Source organism: Spermophilus citellus (assembly GCF_964194105.1).
Source record: "Spermophilus citellus genome assembly, chromosome: 6".
In the NCBI taxonomy this organism is placed as follows: domain Eukaryota; kingdom Metazoa; phylum Chordata; class Mammalia; order Rodentia; family Sciuridae; genus Spermophilus; species Spermophilus citellus.
The window spans coordinates 47,039,286-47,061,133 of NC_138187.1; positions in this window are offsets into that span (position 1 = coordinate 47,039,286).

Below are 21,848 nucleotides of genomic sequence, written 5' to 3' on the forward strand. Positions count from 1 at the left end.
TCCAATTTGGGTGAAAAAATATTTGCTGAGATTTCTGGAGATTCGTAATTTTTGGAAGCTTGGCAACCCCTTTCCATGAAAGTGCTTCTCGCCAGTCACTGCTTAGGGCTACATCAAGAGGAAACAAAACATAGAGATAGAACGTGAAACTACTTTACTGTGTCAAGTTTCAAGTAGCTAGCAAAAACCGTGTTCGATTTAGAGTTCCAAATACATCTATCAATATAGGAGAAAACAGAGTGAAACCTAAAAATTCAAACTGTTACTGGAAATGAACGCTTCAACATAGAAGAACGAAATTTGGGCAACCAAGTCGCCTTAGTGTACTGATCATTACCTGAAAGTATCATCCAGTTTGGGTGAAAAAATATTTGCTTTCTGGAGATTTGTAATTTTTGGAAGCTAGGCAAACCCTTTCCATGAAAGTGTTTCTCGCCAGTCAGTGCTTAGGGCTACATCAAGAGGAAACAAAACATAGAGATAGAACGTGAAACTACTTTACTGTGTCAAGTTTCAAGAAGCTAGCACAAACCGTGTTGGATTTAGAGTTCCAAATACATCTATCAATATAGGAGAAAACAGAGTGAAACCTCAAAATTCAAACTGTTACTGGAAATGAACGCTTCAACATAGAAGAACGAAATTTGGGGAACCAAGTTGCCTAAGTGTACTGATCATTACCTGAAAGTATCATCCAGTTTGGGTGAAAAAATATTTGCTGAGATTTCTGGAGATTCGTAATTTTTGGAAGCTTGGCAACCCCTTTCCATGAAAGTGCTTCTCGCCAGTCACTGCTTAGGGCTACATCAAGAGGAAACAAAACATAGAGATAGAACGTGAAACTACTTTACTGTGTCAAGTTTCAAGAAGCTAGCACAAACCGTGTTGGATTTAGAGTTCCAAATACATCTATCAATATAGGAGAAAACAGAGTGAAACCTAAAAATTCAAACTGTTACTGGAAATGAACGCTTCAATATAGAAGAACGAAATTTGGGGAACCAAGTCGCCTTAGTGTACTGATCATTACCTGAAAGTATCATCCACTTTGGGTGAAAAAATATTTGCTGAGATTTCTGGAGATTCGTAATTTTTGAAAGCTTGGCAACCCCTTTCCATGAAAGTGTTTCTCGCCAGTCACTGCTTAGGGCTACATCAAGAGGAAACAAAACATAGAGATAGAACGTGAAACTACTTTACTGTGTCAAGTTTCAAGAAGCTAGCACAAACCGTGTTGGATTTAGAGTTCCAAATACATCTTTCAATAGAGGAGAAAACAGAGTGAAACCTAAAAATTCAAACTGTTACTGGAAATGAATGCTTCAACATAGAAGAACGAAATTTGGGGAACCAAGTCGCCTTAGTGTACTGATCATTACCTGAAAGTATCATCCAGTTTGGGTGAAAAAATATTTGCTGAGATTTCTGGAGATTCGTAATTTTTGGAAGCTTGGCAACCCCTTACCATGAAAGTGCTTCTCGCCAGTCACTTCTTAGGGCTACGTCAAGAGGAAACAAAACATAGAGATAGAACGTGAAACTACTTTACTGTGTCAAGTTTCAAGAAGCTAGCACAAACCGTGTTGGATTTAGAGTTGCAAATACATCTATCAATATATTAGAAAACAGAGTGAAACCTCAAAATTCAAACTGTTACTGGAAATGAACGCTTCAACATAGAAGAACGAAATTTGGGGAATCAAGTCGCCTTAGTGTACTGATCATTACCTGAAAGTATCATCCAGTTTGGGTGAAAAAATATTTGCTGAGATTTCTGGAGATTCGTAATTTTTGGAAGCTTGGCAACCCCTTTCCATGAAAGTGTTTCGCGCCAGTCACTGCTTAGGGCTACATCAAGAGGAAACAAAACATAGAGATAGAACGTGAAACTACTTTACTGTGTCAAGTTTCATGAAGCTAGCACAAACCGTGTTGGATTTAGTGTTCCAAATACATCTATCAATATAGGAGAAAACAGAGTGAAACCTCAAAATTCAAACTGTTACTGGAAATGAACGCTTCAACAAGAAGAACGAAATTTGGGGAACCAAGTCGCCTTAGTGTACTGATCATTACCTGAAAGTATCATCCAGTTTGGGTGAAAAAATATTTGCTGACATTTCTGGAGATTCGTAATTTTTGGAAGCTTGGCAACCCCTTTCCATGAAAGGGCTTCTCGCCAGTCACTGCTTAGGGCTACATCAAGAGGAAACAAAACATAGAGATAGAACGTGAAACTATTTTACTGTGTAAAGTTTCAAGAAGCTAGCACAAACCGTGTTGGATTTAGAGTTCCAAATACATCTATCAATATAGGAGAAAACAGAGTGAAACCTAAAAATTCAAACTGTTACTGGAAATGAACGCTTCAACATAGAAGAACGAAATTTGGGGAACCAAGTCGCCTTAGTGTACTGATCATTACCTGAAAGTATCATCCAGTTTGGGTGAAAAAATATTTGCTGAGATTTCTGGAGATTCGTAATTTTTGGAAGCTTGGCAACCCCTTTCCATGAAAGTGTTTCTCGCCAGTCACTGCTTAGGGCTACATCAAGAGGAAACAAAACATAAAGATAGAACGTGAAACTACTTTATGTATCAAGTTTCAAGAAGCTAGCACAAACCGTGTTGGATTTAGAGTTGCAAATACATCTATCAATATAGGAGAAAACAGAGTGAAACCTAAAAATTCAAACTGTTACTGGAAATGAACGCTTCAACATAGAAGAACGAAATTTGGGGAACCAAGTCGCCTTCGTGTACTGATCATTACCTGAAAGTATCATCCAGTTTGGGTGAAAAAATATTTGCTGAGATTTCTGGAGATTCGTAATTTTTGGAAACTTGGCAACCCCTTTCCTTGAAAGTGTTTCTCGCCAGTCAGTGCTTAGGGTACATCAAGAGGAAACAAGCCATAGAGATAGAACGTGAAACTACTTTACTGTGTCAAGTTTCAAGAAGCTAGCACAAACCGTGTCGCATTTAGAGTTCCAAGTACATGTATCAATATAGTAGAAAACAGAGTGACACCTAAAAATTCACACTGTTACTGGAAATGAACGCTTCAACATAGAAGAACGAAATTTGGGGAACCAAGTCGCCTTAGTGTACTGATCATTACCTGAAAGTATCATCCAGTTTGGGTGAAAAAATATTTGCTGAGATTTCTGGAGATTCGTAATTTTTGGAAGCTAGGCAAACCCTTTCCATGAAAGTGTTTCTCGCCAGTCAGTGCATAGGGCTACATCAAGAGGAAACAAAACATAGAGATAGAACGTGAAACTACTTTACTGTGTCAAGTTTCAAGAAGCTAGCACAAACCGTGTTGGATTTAGAGTTCCAAATACATCTATCAATATAGGAGAAAACAGAGTGAAACCTAAAAATTCAAACTGTTTCTGGAAATGAACGCTTCAATATAGAAGAACGAAATTTGGGGAACCAAGTCACCTTCGTTTACTGATCATTACCTGAAAGTATCATCCAGTTTGGGTGAAAAAATATTGGCTGAGATTTCTGGAGATTCGTAATTTTTCGAAGCTAGGGAAACCCTTTCCATGAAAGTGTTTCTCGCCAGTCAGTGCATAGGGCTACATCAAGAGGAAACAAAACATAGAGATAGAACGTGAAACTACTTTACTGTGTCAAGTTTCAAGAAGCTAGCACAAACCGTGTTGGATTTAGAGTTCCAAATACATCTATCAATATAGGAGAAAAAAGAGTGAAACCTCAAAATTCAAACTGTTACTGGAAATGAACGCTTCAACATAGAAGAACGAAATTTGCGGAACCAAGTCGCCTTAGTGTACTGATCATTACCTGAAAGTATCATCCAGTTTGGGTGAAAAAATATTTGCTGACATTTCTGGAGATTCGTAATTTTTGGAAGCTTGGCAACCCCTTTCCATGAAAGTGTTTCTCGCCAGTCACTGCTTAGGGCTACATCAAGAGGAAACAAAACATAGAGATAGAACGTGAAACTACTTTACTGTGTCAAGTTTCAAGAAGCTAGCACCAACCGTGTTGGATTTAGAGTTCCAAATATATCTATCAATATAGGAGAAAACAGAGTGAAACCTCAAAATTCAAACTGTTACTGGAAATGAACGCTTCAACATAGAAGAACGAAATTTGGGGAACCAAGTCGCCTTAGTGTACTGATCATTACCTGAAAGTATCATCCAGTTTGGGTGAAAAAATATTTGCTGAGATTTCTGGAGATTCGTAATTTTTGGAAGCTAGGCAAACCCTTTCCATGAAAGTGTTTCTCGCCAGTCAGTGCATAGGGCTACATCAAGAGGAAACAAAACATAGAGATAGAACGTGAAACTACTTTACTGTGTCAAGTTTCAAGAAGCTAGCACAAACCGTGTTGGATTTAGAGTTCCAAATATATCTATCAATATAGGAGAAAACAGAGTGAAACCTCAAAATTCAAACTGTTACTGGAAATGAACGCTTCAACATAGAAGAACGAAATTTGGGGAACCAAGTTGCCTTAGTGTACTGATCATTACCTGAAAGTATCATCCAGTTTGGGTGAAAAAATATTTGCTGAGATTTCTGGAGATTCGTAATTTTTGGAAGCTTGGCAAACCCTTTCCATGAAAGTGTTTCGCGCCAGTCACTGCTTAGGGCTACATCAAGAGGAAACAAAACATAGAGATAGAACGTGAAACTACTTTACTGTGTCAAGTTTCAAGAAGCTAGCACAAACCGTGTTGGATTTAGTGTTCCAAATACATCTATCAATATAGGAGAAAACAGAGTGAAACCTAAAAATTCAAACTGTTACTGGAAATGAACGCTTCAACATAGAAGAACGAAATTTGGGGAACCAAGTCGCCTTAGTGTACTGATCATTACCTGAAAGTATCATCCAGTTTGGGTGAAAAAATATTTGCTGACATTTCTGGAGATTCGTAATTTTTGGAAGCTTGGCAACCCCTTTCCATGAAAGTGCTTCTCGCCAGTCACTGCTTAGGGCTACATCAAGAGGAAACAGAACATAGAGATAGAACGTGAAACTACTTTACTGTGTCAAGTTTCAAGAAGCTAGCACAAACCGTGTTGGATTTAGAGTTCCAAATACATCTATCAATATAGGAGAAAACAGAGTGAAACCTCAAAATTCAAACTGTTACTGGAAATGAACGCTTCAATATAGAAGAACGAAATTTGGGGAACCATGTCGCCTTCGTTTACTGATCATTACCTGAAAGTATCATCCAGTTTGGGTGAAAAAATATTTGCTGACATTTCTGGAGATTCGTAATTTTTGGAAGCTTGGCAACCCCTTTCCATGAAAGTGTTTCGCGCCAGTCACTGCTTAGGGCTACATCAAGAGGAAACAAAACATAGAGATAGAACGTGAAACTACTTTACTGTGTCAAGTTTCAAGAAGCTAGCACAAACCGTGTTGGATTTAGTGTTCCAAATACATCTATCAATATAGGAGAAAACAGAGTGAAACCTAAAAATTCAAACTGTTACTGGAAATGAACGCTTCAATATAGAAGAACGAAATTTGGGGAACCAAGTCGCCTTAGTGTACTGATCATTACCTGAAAGTATCATCCAGTTTGGGTGAAAAAATATTTGCTGACATTTCTGGAGATTCGTAATTTTTGGAAGCTTGGCAACCCCTTTCCATGAAAGTGCTTCTCGCCAGTCACTGCTTAGGGCTATGTCAAGAGGAAACAAAACATAGAGATAGAACGTGAAACTACTTTACTGTGTCAAGTTTCAAGAAGCTAGCACAAACCGTGTTGGATTTAGAGTTGCAAATACATCTATCAATATAGGAGAAAACAGAGTGAAACCTCAAAATTCAAACTGTTAGTGGAAATGAACGCTTCAACATAGAAGAACGAAATTTGGGGAACCAAGTCGCCTTAGTGTACTGATCATTACCTGAAAGTATCATCCAGTTTGGGTGAAAAAATATTTGCTGACATTTCTGGAGATTCGTAATTTTTGGAAGCTTGGCAAACCCTTTCCATGAAAGTGCTTCTCGCCAGTCACTGCTTAGGGCTACATCAAGAGGAAACAAAACATAGAGATAGAACGTGAAACTACTTTACTGTGTCAAGTTTCAAGAAGCTAGCACAAACCGTGTTCAATTTAGAGTTCCAAATACATCTATCAATATAGGAGAAAACAGAGTGAAACCTAAAAATTCAAACTGTTACTGGAAATGAACGCTTCAACATAGAAGAACGAAATTTGGGGAACCAAGTCGCCTTAGTGTACTGATCATTACCTGAAAGTATCATCCAGTTTGGGTGAAAAAATATTGGCTGAGATTCCTGGAGATTCGTAATTTTTGGAAGCTTCACAACCCCTTTCCATGAAAGTGTTTCTCGCCAGTCAGTGCTTAGGGCTACATCAAGAGGAAACAAAACATAGAGATAGAACGTGAAACTACTTCACTGTGTCAAGTTTCAAGAAGCTAGCACAAACCGTGTTGGATTTAGAGTTCCAAATACATCTATCAATATAGGAGAAAACAGAGTGAAACCTAAAACTTCAAACTGTTACTGGAAATGAACGCTTCAACATAGAAGAACGAAATTTGGGGAACCAAGTCGCCTTAGTGTACTGATCATTACATGAAAGTATCATCCAGTTTGGGTGAAAAAATATTTGCTGAGATTTCTGGAGATTCGTAATTTTTGGAAGCTTGGCAACCCCTTTCCATGAAAGTGCTTCTCGCCAGTCACTGCTTAGGGCTACATCAAGAGGAAACAAACCATAGTGATAGAACGTGAAACTACTTTACTGTGTCAAGTTTCAAGAAGCTAGCACAAACCGTGTTGGATTTAGAGTTCCAAATACATCTATCAATATAGGAGAAAACAGAGTGAAACCTAAAAATTCAAACTGTTACTGGAAATGAACGCTTCAATATAGAAGAACGAAATTTGGGGAACCAAGTCACCTTCGTTTACTGATCATTACCTGAAAGTATCATCCAGTTTGGGTGAAAAAATATTGGCTGAGATTTCTGGAGATTCGTAATTTTTGGAAGCTAGGCAAACCCTTTCCATGAAAGTGTTTCTCGCCAGTCACTGCTTAGGGCTACATCAAGAGGAAACAAACCATAGAGATAGAACGTGAAACTACTTTACTGTGTCAAGTTTCAAGAAGCTAGCACAAACCGTGTTGGATTTAGAGTTCCAAATACATCTATCAATATAGGAGAAAACAGAGTGAAACCTCAAAATTCAAACTGTTACTGGAAATGAACGCTTCAACATAGAAGAACGAAATTTGGGGAACCAAGTCGCCTTAGTGTACTGATCATTACCTGAAAGTATCATCCAGTTTGGGTGAAAAAATATTTGCTGAGATTTCTGGAGATTCGTAATTTTTGGAAGCTAGGCAAACCCTTTCCATGAAAGTGTTTCTCGCCAGTCAGTGCATAGGGCTACATCAAGAGGAAACAAAACATAGAGATAGAACGTGAAACTACTTTACTGTGTCAAGTTTCAAGAAGCTAGCACAAACCGTGTTGGATTTAGAGTTCCAAATATATCTATCAATATAGGAGAAAACAGAGTGAAACCTCAAAATTCAAACTGTTACTGGAAATGAACGCTTCAACATAGAAGAACGAAATTTGGGGAACCAAGTCGCCTTAGTGTACTGATCATTACCTGAAAGTATCATCCAGTTTGGGTGAAAAAATATTTGCTGAGATTTCTAGAGATTCGTAATTTTTGGAAGCTAGGCAAACCCTTTCCATGAAAGTGTTTCTCGCCAGTCAGTGCATAGGGCTACATCAAGAGGAAACAAAACATAGAGATAGAACGTGAAACTACTTTACTGTGTCAAGTTTCAAGAAGCTAGCACAAACCGTGTTTGATTTAGAGTTCCAAATACATCTATCAATATAGGAGAAAACAGAGTGAAACCTCAAAATTCAAACTGTTACTGGAAATGAACGCTTCAACATAGAAGAACGAAATTTGGGGAACCAAGTCGCCTTAGTTTACTGAACATTACCTGAAAGTATCATCCAGTTTGGGTGAAAAAATATTTGCTGAGATTTCTGGAGATTCGTAATTTTTGGAAGCTTGGCAACCCCTTTCCATGAAAGTGTTTCGCGCCAGTCACTGCTTAGGGCTACATCAAGAGGAAACAAAACATAGAGATAGAACGTGAAACTACTTTACTGTGTCAAGTTTCAAGAAGCTAGCACAAACCGTGTTGGAATTAGTGTTCCAAATACATCTATCAATATAGGAGAAAACAGAGTGAAACCTAAAAATTCAAACTGTTACTGGAAATGAACGCTTCAATATAGAAGAACGAAATTTGGTTAACCAAGTCGCCTTAGTGTACTGATCATTACCTGAAAGTATCATCCAGTTTGGGTGAAAAAATATTTGCTGACATTTCTGGAGATTCGTAATTTTTGGAAGCTTGGCAACCCCTTTCCATGAAAGTGCTTCTCGCCAGTCACTGCTTAGGGCTACGTCAAGAGGAAACAAAACATAGAGATAGAACGTGAAACTACTTTACTGTGTCAAGTTTCAAGAAGCTAGCACAAACCGTGTTGGATTTAGAGTTGCAAATACATCTATCAATATAGGAGAAAACAGAGTGAAACCTCAAAATTCAAACTGTTACTGGAAATGAACGCTTCAACATAGAAGAACGAAATTTGGGGAACCAAGTCGCCTTAGTTTACTGATCATTACCTGAAAGTATTATCCAGTTTGGGTGAAAAAATATTGGCTGAGATTCCTGGAGATTCGTAATTTTTGGAAGCTTCACAACCCCTTTCCATGAAAGTGTTTCTCGCCAGTCAGTGCTTAGGGCTACATCAAGAGGAAACAAAACATAGAGATAGAACGTGAAACTACTTCACTGTGTCAAGTTTCAAGAAGCTAGCACAAACCGTGTTGGATTTAGAGTTCCAAATACATCTATCAATATAGGAGAAAACAGAGTGAAACCTAAAAATTCAAACTGTTACTGGAAATGAACGCTTCAACATAGAAGAACTAAATTTGGGGAACCAAGTCGCCTTAGTGTACTGATCATTACCTGAAAGTATCATCCAGTTTGGGTGAAAAAATATTTGCTGACATTTCTGGAGATTCGTAATTTTTGGAAGCTTGGCAACCCCTTTCCATGAAAGTGCTTCTCGCCAGTCACTGCTTAGGGCTACATCAAGAGGAAACAAACCATAGAGATAGAACGTGAAACTACTTTACTGTGTCAAGTTTCAAGAAGCTAGCACAAACCGTGTTGGATTTAGAGTTCCAAATACATCTATCAATATAGGAGAAAACAGAGTGAAACCTCAAAATTCAAACTGTTACTGGAAATGAACGCTTCAACATAGAAGAACGAAATTTGGGGAACCAAGTCGCCTTAGTGTACTGATCATTACCTGAAAGTATCATCCAGTTTGGGTGAAAAAATATTTGCTGAGATTTCTGGAGATTCGTAATTTTTGGAAGCTAGGCAAACCCTTTCCATGAAAGTGTTTCTCGCCAGTCAGTGCTTAGGGCTACATCAAGAGGAAACAAAACATAGAGATAGAACGTGAAACTACTTTACTGTGTCAAGTTTCAAGAAGCTAGCACAAACCGTGTTTGATTTAGAGTTCCAAATACATCTATCAATATAGGAGAAAACAGAGTGAAACCTCAAAATTCAAACTGTTACTGGAAATGAACGCTTCAACATAGAAGAACGAAATTTGGGGAACCAAGTCGCCTTAGTGTACTGATCATTACCTGAAAGTATCATCCAGTTTGGGTGAAAAAATATTTGCTGAGATTTCTGGAGATTCGTAATTTTTGGAAGCTTGGCAACCCCTTTCCATGAAAGTGTTTCTCGCCAGTCACTGCTTAGGGCTACGTCAAGAGGAAACAAAACATAGAGACAGAACGTGAAACTATTTTACTGTGTCAAGTTTCAAGAAGCTAGCAGAAACCGTGTTGAATTTAGAGTTCCAAATACATCTATCAATATAGGAGAAAACAGAGTGAAACCTCAAAATTCAAACTGTTACTGGAAATGAACGCTTCAACATAGAAGAACGAAATTTGGGGAACCAAGTCGCCTTAGTTTACTGATCATTACCTGAAAGTATCATCCAGTTTGGGTGAAAAAATATTGGCTGAGATTCCTGGAGATTCGTAATTTTTGGAAGCTTCACAACCCCTTTCCATGAAAGTGTTTCTCGCCAGTCAGTGCTTAGGGCTACATCAAGAGGAAACAAAACATAGAGATAGAACGTGAAACTACTTCACTGTGTCAAGTTTCAAGAAGCTAGCACAAACCGTGTTGGATTTAGAGTTCCAAATACATCTATCAATATAGGAGAAAACAGAGTGAAACCTAAAAATTCAAACTGTTACTGGAAATGAACGCTTCAACATAGAAGAACTAAATTTGGGGAACCAAGTCGCCTTAGTGTACTGATCATTACCTGAAAGTATCATCCAGTTTGGGTGAAAAAATATTTGCTGAGATTTCTGGAGATTCGTAATTTTTGGAAGCTTGGCAACCCCTTTCCATGAAAGTGCTTCTCGCCAGTCACTGCTTAGGGCTACATCAAGAGGAAACAAACCATAGAGATAGAACGTGAAACTACTTTACTGTGTCAAGTTTCAAGAAGCTAGCACAAACCGTGTTGGATTTAGAGTTCCAAATACATCTATCAATATAGGAGAAAACAGAGTGAAACCTAAAAATTCAAACTGTTACTGGAAATGAACGCTTCAATATAGAAGAACGAAATATGGGGAACCAAGTCACCTTCGTTTACTGATCATTACCTGAAAGTATCATCCAGTTTGGGTGAAAAAATATTGGCTGAGATTTCTGGAGATTCGTAATTTTTGGAAGCTAGGCAAACCCTTTCCATGAAAGTGCTTCTCGCCAGTCACTGCTTAGGGCTACATCAAGAGGAAACAAACCATAGAGATAGAACGTGAAACTACTTTACTGTGTCAAGTTTCAAGAAGCTAGCACAAACCGTGTTGGATTTAGAGTTCCAAATACATCTATCAATATAGGAGAAAACAGAGTGAAACCTCAAAATTCAAACTGTTACTGGAAATGAACGCTTCAACATAGAAGAACGAAATTTGGGGAACCAAGTCGCCTTAGTGTACTGATCATTACCTGAAAGTATCATCCAGTTTGGGTGAAAAAATATTTGCTTTCTGGAGATTCGTAATTTTTGGAAGCTAGGCAAACCCTTTCAATGAAAGTGTTTCTCGCCAGTCAGTGCTTAGGGCTACATCAAGAGGAAACAAAACATAGAGATAGAACGTGAAACTACTTTACTGTGTCAAGTTTCAAGAAGCTAGCACAAACCGTGTTGGATTTAGAGTTCCAAATACATCTATCAATATAGGAGAAAACAGAGTGAAACCTCAAAATTCAAACTGTTACTGGAAATGAACGCTTCAACATAGAAGAACGAAATTTGGGGAACCAAGTCGCCTTAGTGTACTGATCATTACCTGAAAGTATCATCCAGTTTGGGTGAAAAAATATTTGCTGAGATTTCTGGAGATTCGTAATTTTTGGAAGCTTGGCAACCCCTTTCCATGAAAGTGTTTCTCGCCAGTCACTGCTTAGGGCTACATCAAGAGGAAACAAAACATAGAGATAGAACGTGAAACTACTTTACTGTGTCAAGTTTCAAGAAGCTAGCACAAACCGTGTTGGTTTTAGAGTTCCAAATACATCTATCAATATAGGAGAAAACAGAGTGAAACCTAAAAATTCAAACTGTTACTGGAAATGAACGCTTCAATATAGAAGAACGAAATTTGGGGAACCAAGTCGCCTTAGTGTACTGATCATTACCTGATAGTATCATCCAGTTTGGGTGAAAAAATATTTGCTGACATTTCTGGAGATTCGTAATTTTTGGAAGCTTGGCAACCCCTTTCCATGAAAGTGCTTCTCGCCAGTCACTGCTTAGGGCTACATCAAGAGGAAACAAAACATAGAGATAGAACGTGAAACTTCTTTACTGTGTCAAGTTTCAAAAAGCTAGCACAAACCGTGTTGGATTTAGAGTTGCAAATACATCTATCAATATAGGAGAAAACAGAGTGAAACCTAAAAATTCAAACTGTTACTGGAAATGAACGCTTCAACATAGAAGAACGAAATTTGGGGAACCAAGTCGCCTTAGTGTACTGATCATTACCTGAAAGTATCATCCAGTTTGGGTGAAAAAATATTTGCTGACATTTCTGGAGATTCGTAATTTTTGGAAGCTTGGCAACCCCTTTCCATGAAAGTGCTTCTCGCCAGTCACTGCTTAGGGCTACATCAAGAGGAAACAAAACATAGAGATAGAACGTGAAACTACTTTACTGTGTCAAGTTTCAAGAAGCTAGCACAAACCGTGTTCAATTTATTGTTCCAAATACATCTATCAATATAGGAGAAAACAGAGTGAAACCTAAAAATTCAAACTGTTACTGGAAATGAACGCTTCAACATAGAAGAACGAAATTTGGGGAACCAAGTCGCCTTAGTGTACTGATCATTACCTGAAAGTATCATCCAGTTTGGGTGAAAAAATATTTGCTGAGATTTCTGGAGATTCGTAATTTTTGGAAGCTTGGCAACCCCTTTCCATGAAAGTGTTTCTCGCCAGTCACTGCTTAGGGCTACATCAAGAGGAAATAAAACATAGAGATAGAACGTGAAACTACTTTACTGTGTCAAGTTTCAAGAAGCTAGCACAAACCGTGTTGGATTTAGAGTTGCAAATACATCTATCAATATAGGAGAAAACAGAGTGAAACCTCAAAATTCAAACTGTTACTGGAAATGAACGCTTCAACATAGAAGAACGAAATTTGGGGAATCAAGTCGCCTTAGTGTACTGATCATTACCTGAAAGTATCATCCAGTTTGGGTGAAAAAATATTTGCTGAGATTTCTGGAGATTCGTAATTTTTGGAAGCTTGGCAACCCCTTTCCATGAAAGTGTTTCGCGCCAGTCACTGCGTAGGGCTACATCAAGAGGAAACAAAACATAGAGATAGAACGTGAAACTACTTTACTGTGTCAAGTTTCAAGAAGCTAGCACAAACCGTGTTGGATTTAGTGTTCCAAATACATCTATCAATATAGGAGAAAACAGAGTGAAACCTCAAAATTCAAACTGTTACTGGAAATGAACGCTTCCACAAGAAGAACGAAATTTGGGGAACCAAGTCGCCTTAGTGTACTGATCATTACCTGAAAGTATCATCCAGTTTGGGTGAAAAAATATTTGCTGACATTTCTGGAGATTCGTAATTTTTGGAAGCTTGGCAACCCCTTTCCATGAAAGGGCTTCTCGCCAGTCACTGCTTAGGGCTACATCAAGAGGAAACAAAACATAGAGATAGAACGTGAAACTACTTTACTGTGTCAAGTTTCAAGAAGCTAGCACAAACCGTGTTCAATTTAGAGTTCCAAATACATCTATCAATATAGGAGAAAACAGAGTGAAACCTAAAAATTCAAACTGTTACTGGAAATGAACGCTTCAACATAGAAGAACGAAATTTGGGGAACCAAGTCGCCTTAGTGTACTGATCATTACCTGAAAGTATCATCCAGTTTGGGTGAAAAAATATTTGCTGAGATTTCTGGAGATTCGTAATTTTTCGAAGCTTGGCAACCCCTTTCCATGAAAGTGTTTCTCACCAGTAACTGCTTAGGGCTACATCAAGAGGAAACAAAACATAGAGATAGAACGTGAAACTACTTCACTGTGTCAAGTTTCAAGAAGCTAGCACAAACCGTGTTGGATTTAGAGTTGCAAATACATCTATCAATATAGGAGAAAACAGAGTGAAACCTAAAAATTCAAACTGTTACTGGAAATGAACGCTTCAACATAGAAGAACGAAATTTGGGGAACCAATTCGCCTTAGTGTACTGATCATTACCAGAAAGTATCATCCAATTTGGGTGAAAAAATATTTGCTGAGATTTCTGGAGATTCATAATTTTTGGAAGCTTGGCAACCCCTTTCCATGAAAGTGCTTCTCGCCAGTCACTGCTTAGGGCTACATCAAGAGGAAACAAAACATAGAGATAGAACGTGAAACTACTTTACTGTGTCAAGTTTCAAGAAGCTAGCAAAAACCGTGTTCGATTTAGAGTTCCAAATACATCTATCAATATAGGAGAAAACAGAGTGAAACCTAAAAATTCAAACTGTTACTGGAAATGAACGCTTCAACATAGAAGAACGAAATTTGGGGAACCAAGTCGCCTTAGTGTACTGATCATTACCTGAAAGTATCATCCAGTTTGGGTGAAAAAATATTTGCTGAGATTTCTGGAGATTCGTAATTTTTGGAAGCTAGGCAAACCCTTTCCATGAAAGTGTTTCTCGCCAGTCAGTGCATAGGGCTACATCAAGAGGAAACAAAACATAGAGATAGAACGTGAAACTACTTTACTGTGTCAAGTTTCAAGAAGCTAGCACAAACCGTGTTGGATTTAGAGTTCCAAATACATCTATCAATATAGGAGAAAACAGAGTGAAACCTCAAAATTCAAACTGTTACTGGAAATGAACGCTTCAACATAGAAGAACGAAATTTGGGGAACCAAGTCGCCTTAGTGTACTGATCATTACCTGAAAGTATCATCCAGTTTGGGTGAAAAAATATTTGCTGAGATTTCTGGAGATTCGTAATTTTTGGAAGCTAGGCAAACCCTTTCCATGAAAGTGTTTCTCGCCAGTCAGTGCATAGGGCTACATCAAGAGGAAACAAAACATAGAGATAGAACGTGAAACTACTTTACTGTGTCAAGTTTCAAGAAGCTAGCACAAACCGTGTTGGATTTAGAGTTCCAAATACATCTATCAATATAGGAGAAAACAGAGTGAAACCTCAAAATTCAAACTGTTACTGGAAATGAACGCTTCAACATAGAAGAACGAAATTTGGGGAACCAAGTCGCCTTAGTGTACTGATCATTACCTGAAAGTATCATCCAGTTTGGGTGAAAAAATATTTGCTGACATTTCTGGAGATTCGTAATTTTTGGAAGCTTGGCAACCCCTTTCCATGAAAGTGTTTCTCGCCAGTCACTGCTTAGGGCTACATCAAGAGGAAACAAAACATAGAGATAGAACGTGAAACTACTTTACTGTGTCAAGTTTCAAGAAGCTAGCACAAACCGTGTTGGTTTTAGAGTTCCAAATACATCTATCAATATAGGAGAAAACAGAGTGAAACCTAAAAATTCAAACTGTTACTGGAAATGAACGCTTCAATATAGAAGAACGAAATTTGGGGAACCAAGTCGCCTTAGTGTACTGATCATTACCTGATAGTATCATCCAGTTTGGGTGAAAAAATATTTGCTGACATTTCTGGAGATTCGTAATTTTTGGAAGCTTGGCAACCCCTTTCCATGAAAGTGCTTCTGGCCAGTCACTGCTTAGGGCTACATCAAGAGGAAACAAAACATAGAGATAGAACGTGAAACTTCTTTACTGTGTCAAGTTTCAAAAAGCTAGCACAAACCGTGTTGGATTTAGAGTTGCAAATACATCTATCAATATAGGAGAAAACAGAGTGAAACCTAAAAATTCAAACTGTTACTGGAAATGAACGCTTCAACATAGAAGAACGAAATTTGGGGAACCAAGTCGCCTTAGTGTACTGATCATTACCTGAAAGTATCATCCAGTTTGGGTGAAAAAATATTTGCTGACATTTCTGGAGATTCGTAATTTTTGGAAGCTTGGCAACCCCTTTCCATGAAAGTGCTTCTCGCCAGTCACTGCTTAGGGCTACATCAAGAGGAAACAAAACATAGAGATAGAACGTGAAACTACTTTACTGTGTCAAGTTTCAAGAAGCTAGCACAAACCGTGTTCAATTTATTGTTCCAAATACATCTATCAATATAGGAGAAAACAGAGTGAAACCTAAAAATTCAAACTGTTACTGGAAATGAACGCTTCAACATAGAAGAACGAAATTTGGGGAACCAAGTCGCCTTAGTGTACTGATCATTACCTGAAAGTATCATCCAGTTTGGGTGAAAAAATATTTGCTGAGATTTCTGGAGATTCGTAATTTTTGGAAGCTTGGCAACCCCTTTCCATGAAAGTGTTTCTCGCCAGTCACTGCTTAGGGCTACATCAAGAGGAAATAAAACATAGAGATAGAACGTGAAACTACTTTACTGTGTCAAGTTTCAAGAAGCTAGCACAAACCGTGTTGGATTTAGAGTTGCAAATACATCTATCAATATAGGAGAAAACAGAGTGAAACCTCAAAATTCAAACTGTTACTGGAAATGAACGCTTCAACATAGAAGAACGAAATTTGGGGAATCAAGTCGCCTTAGTGTACTGATCATTACCTGAAAGTATCATCCAGTTTGGGTGAAAAAATATTTGCTGAGATTTCTGGAGATTCGTAATTTTTGGTAGCTTGGCAACCCCTTTCCATGAAAGTGTTTCGCGCCAGTCACTGCGTAGGGCTACATCAAGAGGAAACAAAACATAGAGATAGAACGTGAAACTACTTTACTGTGTCAAGTTTCAAGAAGCTAGCACAAACCGTGTTGGATTTAGTGTTCCAAATACATCTATCAATATAGGAGAAAACAGAGTGAAACCTCAAAATTCAAACTGTTACTGGAAATGAACGCTTCCACAAGAAGAACGAAATTTGGGGAACCAAGTCGCCTTAGTGTACTGATCATTACCTGAAAGTATCATCCAGTTTGGGTGAAAAAATATTTGCTGACATTTCTGGAGATTCGTAATTTTTGGAAGCTTGGCAACCCCTTTCCATGAAAGGGCTTCTCGCCAGTCACTGCTTAGGGCTACATCAAGAGGAAACAAAACATAGAGATAGAACGTGAAACTACTTTACTGTGTCAAGTTTCAAGAAGCTAGCACAAACCGTGTTCAATTTAGAGTTCCAAATACATCTATCAATATAGGAGAAAACAGAGTGAAACCTAAAAATTCAAACTGTTACTGGAAATGAACGCTTCAACATAGAAGAACGAAATTTGGGGAACCAAGTCGCCTTAGTGTACTGATCATTACCTGAAAGTATCATCCAGTTTGGGTGAAAAAATATTTGCTGAGATTTCTGGAGATTCGTAATTTTTCGAAGCTTGGCAACCCCTTTCCATGAAAGTGTTTCTCGCCAGTAACTGCTTAGGGCTACATCAAGAGGAAACAAAACATAGAGATAGAACGTGAAACTACTTCACTGTGTCAAGTTTCAAGAAGCTAGCACAAACCGTGTTGGATTTAGAGTTGCAAATACATCTATCAATATAGGAGAAAACAGAGTGAAACCTAAAAATTCAAACTGTTACTGGAAATGAACGCTTCAACATAGAAGAACGAAATTTGGGGAACCAATTCGCCTTAGTGTACTGATCATTACCAGAAAGTATCATCCAATTTGGGTGAAAAAATATTTGCTGAGATTTCTGGAGATTCATAATTTTTGGAAGCTTGGCAACCCCTTTCCATGAAAGTGCTTCTCGCCAGTCACTGCTTAGGGCTACATCAAGAGGAAACAAAACATAGAGATAGAACGTGAAACTACTTTACTGTGTCAAGTTTCAAGAAGCTAGCAAAAACCGTGTTCGATTTAGAGTTCCAAATACATCTATCAATATAGGAGAAAACAGAGTGAAACCTAAAAATTCAAACTGTTACTGGAAATGAACGCTTCAACATAGAAGAACGAAATTTGGGGAACCAAGTCGCCTTAGTGTACTGATCATTACCTGAAAGTATCATCCAGTTTGGGTGAAAAAATATTTGCTGAGATTTCTGGAGATTCGTAATTTTTGGAAGCTAGGCAAACCCTTTCCATGAAAGTGTTTCTCGCCAGTCAGTGCATAGGGCTACATCAAGAGGAAACAAAACATAGAGATAGAACGTGAAACTACTTTACTGTGTCAAGTTTCAAGAAGCTAGCACAAACCGTGTTGGATTTAGAGTTCCAAATACATCTATCAATATAGGAGAAAACAGAGTGAAACCTCAAAATTCAAACTGTTACTGGAAATGAACGCTTCAACATAGAAGAACGAAATTTGGGGAACCAAGTCGCCTTAGTGTACTGATCATTACCTGAAAGTATCATCCAGTTTGGGTGAAAAAATATTTGCTGACATTTCTGGAGATTCGTAATTTTTGGAAGCTTGGCAACCCCTTTCCATGAAAGTGCTTCTCGCCAGTCACTGCTTAGGGCTACGTCAAGCGGAAACAAAACATAGAGACAGAACGTGAAACTTCTTTACTGTGTCAAGTTTCAAGAAGCTAGCACAAACCGTGTTGGATTTAGAGTTCCAAATACATCTATCAATATAGGAGAAAACAGAGTGAAACCTAAAAATTCAAACTGTTACTGGAAATGAACGCTTCAACATAGAAGAACGAAATTTGGGGAACCAAGTCGCCTTAGTGTACTGATCATTACCTGAAAGTATCATCCAGTTTGGGTGAAAAAATATTTGCTGACATTTCTGGAGATTCGTAATTTTTGGAAGCTTGGCAACCCCTTTCCATGAAAGTGCTTCTCGCCAGTCACTGCTTAGGGCTACATCAAGAGGAAACAAACCATAGAGATAGAACGTGAAACTACTTTACTGTGTCAAGTTTCAAGAAGCTAGCACAAACCGTGTTGGATTTAGAGTTCCAAATACATCTATCAATATAGGAGAAAAAAGAGTGAAACCTCAAAATTCAAACAGTTACTGGAAATGAACGCTTCAACATAGAAGAACGATATTTGGGGAACCAAGTCGCCTTAGTGTACTGATCATTACCTGAAAGTATCATCCAGTTTGGGTGAAAAAATATTTGCTGAGATTTCTGGAGATTCGTAATTTTTGGAAGCTTCGCAACCCCTTTTCATGAAAGTGTTTCTCGCCAGTCACTGCTTAGGGCTACGTCAAGAGGAAACAAAACATAGAGATAGAACGTGAAACTACTTTACTCTGTCAAGTTTCAAGAAGCTAGCACAAACCGTGTTGGATTTAGAGTTCCAAATACATCTATCAATATAGGAGAAAACAGAGTGATACCTAAAAATTCAAACTGTTACTGGAAATGAACGCTTCAACATAGAAGAACGAAATTTGGGGAACCAAGTCGCCTTAGTGTACTGATCATTACCTGAAAGTATCATCCAGTTTGGGTGAAAAAATATTTGCTGAGATTTCTGGAGATTCGTAATTTTTGGAAGCTTGGCAACCCCTTTCCATGAAAGAGTTTCTCGCCAGTCAGTGCTTAGGGCTACATCAAGAGGAAACAAAACATAGAGATAGAACGTGAAACTGCTTCACTGTGTCAAGTTTCAAGAAGCTAGCACAAACCGTGTTGGATTTAGAGTTCCAAATACATCTATCAATATAGGAGAAAACAGAGTGAAACCTAAAAATTCAAACTGTTACTGGAAATGAACGCTTCAACATAGACGAACGAAATTTGGGGAACCAAGTCGCCTTAGTGTACTGATCATTACCTGAAAGTATCATCCAGTTTGGGTGAAAAAATATTTGCTATCTGGAGATTCGTAATTTTTGGAAGCTAGGCAAACCCTTTCCATGAAAGGGTTTCTCGCCAGTCAGTGCTTAGGGCTACATCAAGAGGAAACAAAACATAGAGATAGAACGTGAAACTACTTTACTGTGTCAAGTTTCAAGAAGCTAGCACAAACCGTGTTGGATTTAGAGTTCCAAATACATCTATCAATATAGGAGAAAAAAGAGTGAAACCTCAAAATTCAAACAGTTACTGGAAATGAACGCTTCAACATAGAAGAACGATATTTGGGGAACCAAGTCGCCTTAGTGTACTGATCATTACCTGAAAGTATCATCCAGTTTGGGTGAAAAAATATTTGCTGAGATTTCTGGAGATTCGTAATTTTTGGAAGCTTCGCAACCCCTTTTCATGAAAGTGTTTCTCGCCAGTCACTGCTTAGGGCTACGTCAAGAGGAAACAAAACATAGAGATAGAACGTGAAACTACTTTACTCTGTCAAGTTTCAAGAAGCTAGCACAAACCGTGTTGGATTTAGAGTTCCAAATACATCTATCAATATAGGAGAAAACAGAGTGATACCTAAAAATTCAAACTGTTACTGGAAATGAACGCTTCAACATAGAAGAACGAAATTTGGGGAACCAAGTCGCCTTAGTGTACTGATCATTACCTGAAAGTATCATCCAGTTTGGGTGAAAAAATATTTGCTGAGATTTCTGGAGATTCGTAATTTTTGGAAGCTTGGCAACCCCTTTCCATGAAAGAGTTTCTCGCCAGTCAGTGCTTAGGGCTACATCAAGAGGAAACAAAACATAGAGATAGAACGTGAAACTGCTTCACTGTGTCAAGTTTCAAGAAGCTAGCACAAACCGTGTTGGATTTAGAGTTCCAAATACATCTATCAATATAGGAGAAAACAGAGTGAAACCTAAAAATTCAAACTGTTACTGGAAATGAACGCTTCAACATAGACGAACGAAATTTGGGGAACCAAGTCGCCTTAGTGTACTGATCATTACCTGAAAGTATCATCCAGTTTGGGTGAAAAAATATTTGCTATCTGGAGATTCGTAATTTTTGGAAGCTAGGCAAACCCTTTCCATGAAAGGGTTTCTCGCCAGTCAGTGCTTAGGGCTACATCAAGAGGAAACAAAACATAGAGATAGAACGTGAAACTACTTTACTGTGTCAAGTTTCAAGAAGCTAGCACAAACCGTGTTGGATTTAGAGTTCCAAATACATCTATCAATATAGGAGAAAACAGAGTGAAACCTAAAAATTCAAACTGTTACTGGAAATGAACGCTTCAACATAGAAGAACGAAATTTGGGGAACCAAGTCGCCTTAGTGTACTGATCATTACCTGAAAGTATCATCCAGTTTGGGTGAAAAAATATTTGCTGAGATTTCTGGAGATTCGTAATTTTTGGAAGCTTGACAACCTCTTTCCATGAAAGTGTTTCTCGACAGTCACTGCTTAAAGCTACATCAAGAGGAAACAAAACATAGAGATAGAACGTGAAACTACTTTACTGTGTCACGTTTCAAGAAGCTAGCACAAACCGTGTTGGATTTAGAGTTCCAAATACATCTATCAATATAGGAGAAAACAGAGTGATACCTAAAAATTCAAACAGTTACTGGAAATGAACGCATCAACATAGAAGAACGATATTTGGGGAACCAAGTCGCCTTAGTGTACTGATCATTACCTGAAAGTATCATCCAGTTTGGGTGAAAAAATATTTGCTGAGATTTCTGGAGATTCGTAATTTTTGGAAGCTTCGCAACCCCTTTTCATGAAAGTGTTTTTCGCCAGTCACTGCTTAGGGCTACGTCAAGAGGAAACAAAACATAGAGATAGAACGTGAAACTACTTTACTGTGTCAAGTTTCAAGAAGCTAGCACAAACCGTGTTGGATTTAGAGTTCCAAATACATCTATCAATATAGGAGAAAAAAGAGTGATACCTAAAAATTCAAACTGTTACTGGAAATGAACGCTTCAACATAGAAGAACGAAATTTGGGGAACCAAGTCGCCTTAGTGTACTGATCATTACCTGAAAGTATCATCCAGTTTGGGTGAAAAAATATTTGCTGAGATTTCTGGAGATTCGTAATATTTGGAAGCTTCGCAACCCCTTTCCATGAAAGAGTTTCTCGCCATTCAGTGCTTAGGGCTACATCAAGAGGAAACAAAACATAGAGATAGAACGTGAAACTACTTCACTGTGTCAAGTTTCAAGAAGCTAGCACAAACCGTGTTGGATTTAGAGTTCCAAATACATCTATCAATATAGGAGAAAA